We start from the raw sequence: 5,562 nt of genomic DNA, 5'->3' as shown, positions 1-5,562 counted from the left end.
GATTGACCTATTTAGGAGTTCAAACCTGTGATCAGGTTGGCTACTTTTTAAACAGACAGAGGCAATACATTGGACTGACGTAATATCCAGACATTGCTAAAGTCTAAGTTCTGTGACGCGGAAGTTCTCTTGATTACTGATCCTTTTCAGCTTGGAATAATGTTTAGAACTAGCAATAAGAATTAGGCACCAAACTGCTTTACGTGTCAGAAGACATGTACTCAAACACAAGATTTTTTTTTCTTCAGCTCTTTTCACTGAAAGTCATCTTTAAATTCTATAGAGAGATCTGATGGCATGGGACACAGTGAACTTAGAACCAATGGTAATAAATGTTTACAGTGAATACTGTGTAGTAAACTGATATATTGACTAACTGGCAGTTAGATGTTTTCAAAATGTACATTTAAAAGGTTGACGTGCAAAGATGATAAATTAAAAAAACCTGTGATCCTTTTTATGTGACAGGAAGTTCAAGGGTCATGTTTTATTTTAAAACACAGCAACCGTTGGATGTGAACATCTTTGCTGATTTATAGTTTAACTGTTTCCTCCAGCTAGTAAAACTGATCAATGATTCACGGCAGTTGCAGAAATGACCTTTGGAACAAAAGTGCTATTTCTGAACTGTTAATCAGCGGTGACACAGAATTCCAGACTATCCTGTATGTACGGCCTTATGCTTAACTGGGGAGCATCGGGGAGGAGTTTCTAGTTTGGAGGCTGACCAGAAATAAAAGTTAAAATTGTCTGCAGAGCATTGTATGTGTTTATGGTGTATAGTTTTGTGGTAGATACCCTAAATTATACATGGGGAAAGTAGTGGCATGCTTTTGTAGCTTGCCCGCAGGAGTAAAATTTTAGAAACATTCAAAATACAAAAGGATATCATGCAAACCCTAATTAATACATCACCTACAACACAACATTACAAACGGTTCAGTAACTGGTCATTAATTGCTTTCATACGTACAGGACCTTTTCAAGCAAACCACCAAAGTTGACACTTGGCAACCAGTGAAGGAGTGAAAATGTGAAAATATGGAGACTGCTCCTCTTCACTACCAAAAACATAATGGCCCAGAAATTCAGGTCGGGGGCTTCCCGCGGGTGCAAGCCCCCGACCTGCAGTTACCTTGCCCACCGGCCGTTGAGTTGTGGGCCCGCGTGGAATTGCGATCCTGGGCCTCCTCCAACTGCCGGCGTGCAGTGCTTGTGTATCCCAGGGGCGCAGTTAGTTCGATGCATCCCCTGGGATCACGTGGGCCATGGAGAGCCAATGGTAGCAGGGAATGCGTCATTCATAAGTTTGACAGGAAACAAGCCCCAAAACACCACTAAATCTTCAAATAATTTTTTTTTTAAATCACATTTTAAAAATAAACTAAATTACATGAAATAACTATTTTAAACAATAATTTAAATTTTTGAAAAAATTAATTACATTTTCTAATGGGGCTAAAAATAAACTTACCTTTCTTAAAATATTTAAAAATAATAAACCTGTGGAAAAAATGTTTTAATTTTAATTAATTCACCACTTACCTTGTAAAAAGCAGGCCTTGCAACTGCTTTTTACATGTCTAACTTCTGGAGACTTACCCTCCCGGGAAAATCGCAAAAAAAACCATAAGTTCGATGCGCACGCGCAGCCTCTCCTGTGCACGCGTTCGACTTCTGAACCCCTTCTTTCAGGGGAACGGAAGTGCCGGTTTCCCGCGCATGCGCAGTGCATGCAGGAAACCGGCACTTCCATTGGGTTTACGGGTGAGTACTCACTCATGGAGACCCGAATTTCTGGGCCATTGTTATAACAATATCAATTTGACTCAAATGTTCAAGTGTTTTTATTGCTCCCGTCTAGTGTTACAATGTAAGGCTTTTGTAAACTGTGTCCTCTTATTGCTGACCAGTCCTAGTTTTTTTTTGACGGAAGATTTTCATTGGAGAAAAATTGACATATTTTCTGTTTTTATGCATTCTGTCTGAGTACGTTTTCCTCCCTTACAATGCTGACTGAGCTTTATTTTAACTCTTAAATTAATGCAGGTTTCATGTGGGAGTGTACAGTAAATTAATCTGTGCTTTTTTGTTTGGCTGTCCACGTAGAGCTTTGTGGGCTCTCTCACAGTAAGTATTTTTGAGGAGGACATTCCATATTTACGACCAGATTAAATCAAAACCCATGGGTTGTGTACATAGAGAATCATACTGGGCCAGAGAAGGACAATGGGAGCTAGGGGAAGAGAAATAGGAATCAATAATAAAGCTTCAAACTTGGTAAAGCTTTGGTACTGCTCTTGATTCACAAGTAGTGGCAGCTTCTAACTGTTTAATTTAAAAAAAAGAAAACCGACTAATAGCCAGTGCCAGGAATCTGAGGCAGCTGTTGCTTGTGATAAGTTAAAGAAAGAGCTGATTAAAACAAGCAGGTGCAAATGTACAATATCTTTTGCGTTTACTAACCTCAATATATTTTTGTCAATATATTCTGTTTGCCATAGTGCATGTGCAGTTGAAAACAAAATAAATAGACTGGTACCTTTTGTGTTTAAATGCTTGTGTTGGACACTGCAGCTTTTTCACACTGAACTTTGAGTCTGCTGAAATTGTTTTGATACACTATCTTACTGTAATATTGATAACTAAATTAGGACTAGTCAGCAATAAAAGCACACAGATTACAGAAGCCCTCACATGGTAGCAATAAGAACACATGAACCTTTGAGTCAAGTTGATATTGCAATCCAACATTAATACAAAAGCAAAATACTGCAGATGCTGGAAATCTGAAATAAAAACAGAAAATGCTGGAAATACTCAGCTGGTCAGGCATCATCTGTGGAGAGAGAAACAGAGTTAACGTTTCAGGTCGATGACCTTTCACCAGTTCTGAAGAAAGGTCATCGACCTGAAACGTTAACTCTGTTTCTCTTTCCACAAATGCTGTCTGACCTGTTGAGTATTTCCAGCATTTTCTGTTTTTTATTGCAACCCAACTTGTTGTTTTGGTGCTGAAGGGGAGGACAAGTCTCCATATTTTCACTCCTTTGTTGGTTGCCAAGTGCCACCGTTGGTGGTTTGCTTAAAAAGGTCCAGTTAATATGAAAGCAATTCATGAACAGTTATCTGAACTTTTTGTAACGTTGTGTTGTGGGTGATGCATTAATTAGGGTTTGCAGGATATCTTTTTGTATTGTGAATGTTTCTACTAATTAATTTTCACTTCCATTATCTTGAAAGCTTTCCAGAAAATGTTTAAAATGCTTCTGTCTAGCATTTTTTTATTCATTTATTGACCACCTTTTTATGTGCAGGAATGCAACAAATAGTTGATGCCGTTACCATTCATTTCCACTCCCAACAATTAAAACTACAGATTCCTCAACCTAAATTTTACATATTTATTTGATTCATAACCACGGATAATGGTACCTTTTTCCTCTTTCCCTCCTCCAATGTTCCCTCTTCCTCCCCCCACCCCCGCCACCCAAAAAAACACTCATTTATCATGACAGGAGAATTACATCATATTTTACAATATTTCGTTTGTTGCTTGTGATTTAACCCAAAAAATCCAAATTCTAAATTTACCTGAAACAAATACAGGTTTTCTTAGCCTCTGATTTCCTTTCTTTCCCCCTTCCTTTGCTGCAGGGAACACTGGTCTGGTTACGAGAAAATGAACAGCATCTTCCAAGTACTGTTTCAACCTGTGCAGGAGGAGTGATAAACTTCACCACAGACTATGGCCAGGTGAGTGAAACTGGGCAAAGGGTTGACCTGGCTCTCTGAACTGGAAAACGTTTTTTTGTTTTCAATGGTGTTCAATAATAAAGTATGCAATAACTCTTTTCCCCTCTTTCCTTTTCCCTCTCCTGTTTCAAATCACTAAACATCAGATTTTGGATTCAAACTACTGCACAAGACATTGACACGTACCAGTTGTGATAACGTCTCGGCTGAGAAACTAATTTTTAAGCAATGTATTTGGCTGTCAATATATAGGGGGAGGGAAGCCTGGAAAAGGGGAGGCCCATGGTTTCTTTGTGGTTCTCAGAGGAGCACTCCCGCTCCTCTTGGCCCACAAAGAAACCTTCAAAATATTAAAGATTTAAATTTGCCGCGCCTCTTCTGGCCATGATCTTACCTGCCACTAGGTTTCACTGACTGACTGGCCTGGCACTGAGCATCATGGCTGCAATCAGCAGTAAAAATTGCATTAAGATTCGAATTACATCATCGGACCCCAACATTTTAAATATTAGTGAGGCCCTGCGGTGGTTGGCTCCAATGCTGCCGAAAACCCGGCAGTTAAAATGGCGGCGGTCATAAAGAAGGAAACACCTTCCCCATTGCCACCAGGCAGGCATGGTTAAGATCGAGCCTGTGATGCTATGAAGCTATAACCCTCCCCTCTTGTGGTTAATGATCAGCAATATATATGTGATGATTTTAGCAGAATAACTTACTGGACTGAGAACCACAAGTTAATGGGGCATGAAGGAGCCCAATGGGTGGGATTGAGTTTCCCACTGCAAGGTGTGGTATTTCTGGATGTATTGGAGAATAAAACAGCTAATTGGTCAGATTAGGAGAGGAGGGGACTTGTCTGGCCTGATGAAGCATAAAGTCTCATTTGGTAGGGATTGTTCTGTAAAGTTTCTACTGAATATGGAGCATGCCCTGATTTTAAGTTGATACTGAAGCTACTAATAATATGTTGCCAGTGGAAAACGTTTTCTGACCTCTTGCAGTGAGCATTTTGGGTTGAATTCCTTTATGACAGTTTACATACTGTGCCTGAATTCTCCTTTAGACCTGTACAGGGACTCGGCTGAAAAACATCTTCAGCTCTTTGTGTTAAGTGCAACTGCTCAGCCCATAAGCACCGAAAGCTAATTGTTAATGACCCTCCTGTTGCCCTTGCTGAAATCAATTAATTCAGCACTGACTAGGAATAAAATCCAGTGCTCCCTGTACTCTGTTGCTTAGTTCTGCATTGGACTGTGCCTTCACCCATAAGGTTGTGGGTGAAACATGTAATCATAGCCATCTCTATTTTCTCAATGCATCCAGAACACACTTACTTCAGGGACAAATGAGCAGTTAGACTCAACAGATCACCCTTTGCTATGCTTCTGTCCATTACTATGCTTCTGCCCATTACTTTCAATACAAAAATGTATCTATGAAAATGTGAACAGCAAAGAATTAATCTCCTGTAGAATATTGAGAGTATGTGCATGTAAGTGAGTGAGAGACGAGATGGTGTTTGTTAAATTTGTGCTAGTTATGTTATTAATAAATCAACATTGATGTCCTTGTACAGCAATTGCGTGGGGAATACTGACTATTTGTCATGACATTTTCTTTTGGCAAAATGGTCAGCTGACTGAAGTGAATGAAACTGCCCCAACGGCCTCCAGGACTCTTCCTACCATCCATACCATCCCCCTGGGCTCTGCCTCAGCCTCAATGTTAGCCCTGGCCTATAACCTACTCATTAGCCCAGAAATTCGGGTCGGGGGCTTCCCGCGGGTGTAAGCCCCCCGACTGTAA

The 5,562-nt window shown here is 40.1% G+C and overlaps 1 long non-coding RNA gene across 1 annotated transcript; it reads left to right on the top strand.

Moving 5' to 3' along the window:
* The first annotated feature begins 3,661 nt into the window (after positions 1–3,661).
* LOC147117616 (uncharacterized) lies at positions 3,662–5,353 on the top strand. Its single transcript, XR_015078299.1, has 2 exons — positions 3,662–3,756; positions 3,903–5,353. It is a non-coding gene; the product is annotated as an uncharacterized LOC147117616 (long non-coding RNA).
* Positions 5,354–5,562: the final 209 nt, after the last annotated feature.

This window comes from Somniosus microcephalus, chromosome 5, assembly GCF_052327205.1.
Source record: "Somniosus microcephalus isolate GS21.2 chromosome 5, FLI_Smic_1.0, whole genome shotgun sequence".
Lineage (NCBI taxonomy): Eukaryota > Metazoa > Chordata > Chondrichthyes > Squaliformes > Somniosidae > Somniosus > Somniosus microcephalus.
The sequence above is the reverse complement of the archived record's forward strand: the minus strand, read 5'-3'. Positions and strand labels throughout refer to the sequence as shown.